This window comes from Centrocercus urophasianus, unplaced genomic scaffold (assembly GCF_019232065.1).
Source record: "Centrocercus urophasianus isolate 14NV4802_14NV808 unplaced genomic scaffold, USGS_Curo_1.0 seq_13, whole genome shotgun sequence".
Classification (NCBI taxonomy): domain Eukaryota; kingdom Metazoa; phylum Chordata; class Aves; order Galliformes; family Phasianidae; genus Centrocercus; species Centrocercus urophasianus.
Genome location: NW_024884475.1, coordinates 10,960,237 through 10,967,877, shown reverse-complemented (window position 1 = coordinate 10,967,877; position 7,641 = coordinate 10,960,237).

Below are 7,641 nucleotides of genomic sequence, written 5' to 3'. Positions count from 1 at the left end.
CGGAGTTGTCAGATTAACTCTACTGGTAGCACATGCTATCCGTGCCAGACAGCTGTAAATCCTAATGCCATTTAAAACCTCATTATTTTGTTAGAATGGACCAGGATATCGGCTTGAAGCTCCCAGGCACAGGCATCCTGTGCTGGTATCCAGGCTGCCTTGTTCTCTAAGTGCAGCTTCTGATGTTCCCCGACTGAAACTTCTGCAGAGTGAAGGCGACAGAGCACTGGAACAGGCTGCCTGGAGAGGTGGTGGAGTTTCCTTCTCTGAAGATATTCAAGACTCTTTCAGCATGCAGGATATGCTCCAGGTTTCTAACCATCTTTGTGGTCTTCCGCAGGACTCTTTCTAGAAGATCCTGATAGGAAACATGCATTCCCTTTGAACCATAGGATCAGAGAATGGCTGAGGTTGGAAAGGACCTCAAGGATCATCAATTTCCAAGCTCTGTGCCACAGGCAGGGCCACCAACCTCCAGATCTGCTGCTTGACCAGGTTCACCAGGCTCCCGTCCAAACTGGTCTTGAACACCTCCATGGAAGGAGCATCCACAGCCTCCAGCACCTCACAACTCCATGCTCCAAGATGTGGGCTAGTTCAGAAGGACAGCACCAGGGTGACTGTGCTGCAGAGTGGTTATACAAGTTCTATACAGCTGAGCTGAGGACTCAGGAGTTTGCATTGATGGCATCCTCACAGGTGGAGGGCATGCCTTGGTCAAGATAGTGGGCACATGAGCAGCAGCAGCAATGTGTTTGTGAAGAAGAGTTGAAGAGCCAAAGCACTGTTGTTTTTTTTGTTGTTGTTGTTGAGACTGTCATTTCCCCCTGTACTCAGCACTGGCAAGACTGCACAAGTACTGTATGCAGTATTGGGTCCCTCACTGCAAGAAAGATGTTGAGTCCCTGAAGTTTGTCCAGAGAAGGTCAAAGAAGTGGTTAAGGGTCTGGAGAACAAGTCTCATGGGGAGCAGCTGAGGGAACAGGGAGGAGCAGAGGAGGCTCAGCAGAGTCCTTATCACTCTCTGCGACTCTCTAAAAGGAGGTTGTGGCGAGGTGGGGTTCAGCCTCTTAGGTTACAGTGATAGGATGAGAGGTAATGGCCTTAAGTTGCGTTAGGGGAGTCCTGGGTTGAATATTAGGAAGCATTCCTTCTCCGAATAGGCTGTGCATGAAGTTTGGAGTCATCATCCCTAGAGGTTTTCAAGAAATGTGTAGGCACGGCACTGAGGGGACATGATCTAGTGGGCATAGCAGTGATGAGCTGGTGGTTGGACTAAGTGATCATGGAGGTTTTTTCTAACCCTAATGATTCTATGAGGGTCAAACTGAATGGGTCAGACCTAAATTTGACATGGAGCACATATTTGTAACAGTAAAGGCAATGAAATAGTCAAATCAAAAGGGAATATTCATTGCAGGGCAGTATTAGTCAGTACATTTAAACAAATCTCTTTCAGAAGGAAGATATTTCAAACAGAACTAAAGGAGTTCTTGTAGCCAGAATGGCCCTGGAAGGGTCTCTTCTACAGGGAAAATGCTGCTTTTGATTTTAAAATTAAGGACTTGAATGTCCCAATTTGCATTAATTAGTTCACAGGGTATATTTGTTCCATCTTTCAAAGACAATATCAGGTACAAATGTTTGATATATACACTCAAAAAAAAAAAAAAAAAAAAAAAAAAAAAGGTCAATACATTTATTAGTTGCTCTGCTCCAAATCTGTATTAATGAAACAATAAGAAGCAGCCTGTTATGCTTCAGCTACTCTTTTTTTATAGGAATAGGAATTTTGGCTATAGTAAGAGAGAAAAGACATGGAAGCTCTTCAGTAATATATGCAGAGCCTTTTCACAGAGTTGTATGTTGTGCAAGGGCACGCGGTTGAGTTCTTCATTCAAAGGCAGGCTATTTAGTGTAAGATTTGCTGGTCATAGGCTGATGCCAGTTTTGTAACATGGAAGTTAATTTTTCTTATGTGTGAAATCATTTTTGCTTAAAAAATACTAGGGAAATGAATCTGTAAACCAGCCAATATTTTAGTTCTCAGTATTTGTCATTCATGAAAGCGTTTGAGCTTTTTTAATGTGGTAAGTTGGGGTTCACTTGAAAGTGCATCACTGTCTTGTCTGCATGAAGTCAAAAAGATGAGCTTCCTGTCAGACATAGATCTATAATCTACTTCCTTTCTGCTGGGGAGAAACCTTCACTTTATGCAGTCTACAGCATGATTTAAGAGCGTGTGGCCTGATATATCTACTAATGTCTGGAAACAATTACCGGATTCATGCGAGGCTCCCACTGCACTCAGTTTGTGTGGCATGAAGAAGTTTTTATCTTCAAAGCATTCATGTTCTCCGTAGGTACAGAATAGCCAAGGAACGGGAGTACTCTGCAAAAGAAAGGATTCAAAATCTGATTTTTTTTTTTTTTTTTTTTCATCAGTTTTGTATCAGCAGAGCTCTGGTAGCCCCAGCTTGGAGCTTTCTGACTTCAGGAAGGCAGCTGAGACCAAGACTTGCCACAGTTCCCACAGAACATGCATGGAGTGTCCAGAAACTAACCCAGATACATCCTGGCAACTGTGGTGCCCCAAACAGTGAACACTGAAGTATTTTGAAAAATACTACAGGGTCTACAAAGGAATACAACATTTTGACAAGTCAGCTGCTATATTGTTGCTGTTTGTTTGGCTGTTGCATTCCAGTTTCACTCTTAGCAATAGAGGGGATTGAAATACTAAATAGAAGAAGAGTTATATGAGATGAGCAAGAAAATACTGTGCTCTGTTCTGAATCCCTCAAAAGGAATGCGAATTCTTCATTTAGTTCCATGGGAATAGAATTGAGTCTTAAAAGTAACACTTTAAAAAATCATTAAAAACCTCTTCCAGCTGTGCAGTTTAGAATTAGAGGCATTTTAACTATCTTGTTCTTATGTTGAGATAACTGTATTACACAGAAAGAAAAATGAAATTTCAAGGACAGATCATAATTGAAAAGTTAATCCAGTTTTAATATTGGTCTATTCATCCTAAAGACCTTTAAGCCTGTGGCTAGCAGAAGGATATTGGAGTCCTCGCTCTAAATTTGCTCTACCTTTTTAATGATAATAAAAAATCCTTGTGAGTAATGGTGACCTTCTTATTCAGTCAACCAAGAGTAAGTTTTTAAAATTTCAGCTCTGAATGATAGTAATTTTTTATTCTTACATTCTTTCATTAAAATAATTCTAGAGAATTGTTTTAATAGAGAAACACACAAGGGGCCGACTTATCGGCTGCTGTAAATATAAAATGATTGCACTGATTTATTTTTCTTTAAAAACCAGAAATAACACATCTAATGACAGAATTTTCTTTTATACTGTGGGTTTATTTTCCAGTTGGAATGCAGCCATCTGCAGGCAACTATTTAATAGCGCATAGCACTACTACAGTGATTATGTATCATATATAGCTATGCTTAAAACTTCTTTCTGCTCAGTGCTCATTATTATTGTCAGAAATTTTCATCACAGGACAGGAAAAATCAGCTGTTTTTAGGTAAGCAAAATGACCACGATCATCCAGTTTAAAGTCAAGTTTAAAAATGATAGTAGCATTAGCAACTGTGAAAAAAGCCACCTACCATGCTGCCGAATTTCGAAACACAGCATTTGTGTCTACCAAACCAAACCAAAAGGGAGACCAATGCTGGTGTTTGCAGCTGGTAATGTGGAATGGTGGAACACTTTGGTTTAGTGAAGGGCAAAAACAGCCTACAGCCACCTACAGTCTCCTGTGGAATGAAATCTTTCTACAGCAAGTATTTTGTCAGAATCAAATCTTCTTTTACGAATGGTAGAAACACTGATATGACAAGATACAGTACATCTTCTCGTAGCTGTTCTTCCCTCTCTTCCCTGATTTTCCCTCTGGATATTCTACCAACACCCACCTATGACAATACTGTAGGGAACAGTCTATGGTACTGTCATAGGTGAGTGTTGGTAGAATATCCAGAAATAGCATGCGCTGCTGAGTATGTGCTTTTTATAGGGAATACTTACCATGCACTGTTATCAATAGCAGCCAACGGTATCAGACTGCAATTAAGTGCTGAAATATGGTTTTTTCCAACTCTTAATTTTAATCTTTTGTGCTGTACTGAGTAGACTGTACAATGTTCTTTTCTTTTGTGACAGGGCACATATCTCAGTGGATATGCATACACCTTCAATTTTTTCTTGCACCTGTACTTGAGAAGTCGCTTTTTCTGTACTAGGGGGAGAAGAGTCTTCTGGGAATATACACCCTAAAATTAAGATTTATTATAGGCTTAATGTACAGCTGACTCGGATAAAAGCTGCCTTGTTGTTCAGTCATGTATCTAATTGATAATGACTGTGTAAGTAGATGAAGTTAATGACTATACCGTGAAATATGAGAATAAAATATTCAGCCCATATTAAAGGGTGAAACTGAGGATTTACAATATATTAACCCATGTTCGGTCAAAGACACTGCCATGAAAATAAGCACTAGAGGTTTGAGTGACAATTGATTTCTAGCGCTACCTGTACATTTGTCTTTACTCATGGAATCATAGAATCATAGAATCACAAGTTTGGAAACGACCTGCCAGATCACTTATTCCAACCATCCTTCCATCACCACTGCTACCACAAGCACTAAACCATATCACGCAGCTCAACTTCCAGACACCTCTTGAACACTGCCAGGGACGGCGACTCCACCACCTCCCTGGGCAGCCATTCCAGCGCCTGACCACTTTTTGAGAGAAAAAGCTCTTCCTTATGGTACAACTCCTTTGGTACAACTTGTGGCCATTTCCTCAGGTCCTCTTTGTTGCCTGGGAGAAGAGGCCAAAGAGAGAGAGAGAGACTGGGGATAAAAGGGTAAAAATAACAGCCATTATACTGAGAAGAAATTCTCTGGGACATGTGTCTATGGATCACTCATGCTTGTGTTAGCACGTAGTGCACTGTGAGCTAGCTGGAGCCAGAAGAGCTCCTGGAAAAGAAGCTGCTAATCATGGACACTGAAAAAAATCAGTTTTGGTGTCTTTTTTCTCTTTATGATTCTCATTCTTTCTTTCTAAGGAAAGGATGGTAGATAAAAAAGTAGGTGAAGAAAGAAACAGTGGTAGAGAAATAAATAGATAGGTTGGTAAATTCCTTCCTTTTTCCCCATTAAAAGAAGAAAGAATCTTATCTTTCCAAATGAGGGCACAGTAAAACACAGGAAATCCACAAGGTCTGCTGTATCTCACTAGCAAGCAGTTCTCTTTAAAGATGGATAAGGATTCTGAATCTTCAGTATGGTCATTTCTGTAGAGGTAGAAGTTGGATAGATCAGTTGCTATCCAGAGAATGATGATGAAATAAGTGAATACGCAAATACACAAATAACATATAATTGAGGGAAGGGTAGTCAATGATGGGTGACTGAACTGCTGAGATCTCCCAGCTTCCCCTCTTTGTAAACTGGCTAATTCACAGCCTGATGGGATAATGACTCCTGAAGGGCAGCTTGGTTAATCTCCGTATGTGCAGCTGAGAGCTAGCACTAGTGGCATTACTTCGTAACATGGACTTTCTTTCAATGGTTCTTCTTTTGGTTGTCTTTCATGACTTACAGAGGGAAGAAAACAGAAAAAAAAAAAAAAAAAAAAAAGAAAGAGAGAGAGAGAGGGGGAGAGAGAGAGAGAGAGAGAGAGAGAGGGCTGCTGAGACTACAAATCTATGCTGCAGGTATTGTACAGAGATTTATTCTCTCTCTTCAGTCTTGCCAATTTCCCAAAGCCCACTTAAGGAGACTGCAGGAGAAAGAAACACAGTCAAGCAAAGACATCGCACAGGGTTTAGTGTACAAAATTGGTTTAATCTGATAAAGCCTGGTAAATCAGGGAAAACATGCAAAAGGTTCTCCAAATTTCTGCACCATTTCCTAAGTTGTTTTTTTTTTAAAAAAAAAAAAAAAAAAATTATTTATTTATTTATTTATTTTAATTTCATTTTATTTTATTTTCCTTCTTTAAGACATGTGCAGCCATCTTCAGAATTCAGGCTGCCTATTCCCTATATAAGTCTCTCTTGTTCAAATGGACTGAATCAAGCACAAGCACAACGTTAAAACGTGATTTGTTGTAACAGAAGTGAGGCAGTGTAATGCTAAGTTTGTCCCTGCTTCAGAAAATAAATTGTAGCTATCCTAAAGGAAAAAATAAAATTAAATCTTCAAAGGAATTTTCAGTTCCTTGCTTCCCTTTCAGAGTGCATGACGTAACTTACCCTCTTAGAGTGTGCTCTTAAATGAGTCATTTTGAGAGGTTTGGGTCCCAACTGCAAAAAATCTTGGCATATTCCAAAGTCTTTGAGAATGGCCCACAGGAAAGATGAGGTGAGTTACAAATGTACAGCTTAGAAAATGCTGTGAAAGCCAAATTGCATTTTAATGAAGTCAGCTTTTTAGTCTTAGCTAACATTCAACTTTGAAAATACAAATCCATACATCCTTCACTGCTCCCTTTTAATCCACTAAAGATGCTCAGAATGGAATTAAGATAACTAAAGGGAATCTAAATTATGAATTAAACATATCTTTTCATTTTTTTTGTGGCCCAAGAATTTCTTGAAGATTTGTTTCTTCTATACTCCTACTGGAAAAGTAAAAGCTCTTTTAGAGGTTTGTATCACCCTCTCATAAAAAAAAAGAAAAAAAAAAAGAAAAAAAAGAAGTCTGGTAATGATAATGGCTTCACAGATAGTCTGTTTCAGTGTCCTTTTAAAGTTTGTTTTAAATATCTAATCTAAATTTCCTTTGCTGCAATTTATTGCTATCTGTCCTGTGCACTCTAGGCACCAAAAGCAATCTTTTTGCAGAAGATTTTGCATATTTTGAAATATCTTCTTTGATAAGGCTTAAAGAGTAATTTTTCCACATTCTCCCTAAATTCCTTCTAGGTTTTTCTATTTTCTAAACTTTATTCACCTGACTCACATCTTCCTCAAAGTACGGACTTGGACTTTGAAGCATGGCAGCTGCCATACAGTCCTGATAGCAAAAGGATTGCCTCTTGTTTGCCTTACGTGCCAAGATAGCACTTGCCTTTAACTGAAATAGAATGACATTCTTAATTTATCAGCTATTAATCTTCTGTAATCCCCAGTGTACTGCTACCTTGCCATTTATTCTTCATCTTTTGTTGCCTTCTTAATCCATCCTATTATTGACCTATCCTAGATAACAGGTCAGGTGTACAAAATGTAACAGCCTGTATTACATTCTGTATTTGCTACTGTTACATTTCATCTTTTTTTTTTTCTCTTTTTCTTTTCTGTTTCCTTTGCTGTTTCCTTTTCCTTTCCTTTTCTTTAGTCTACTCAAGTCATTTTAATGGTATAAGTGAAAAACTGTAGCAGATTGTCTAGTAAGTATGGAGTTATTTTGATAGCAGCCTACTTCTGTCCCCTTAGATATGTTTTTTGTTTTTGTATTCACTTGCATTCTTTGTCTCTGGAATTTTTATCTTATTCAGCTCTTTGTGAAAGAAGCACTCTTCTGTATAGCTGATCAGTCCTTTTCCTTCTTCTTTTCCCTTTTCCCTTTTCCCTTTTCCCTTTTCCCTTTTCCCTTTT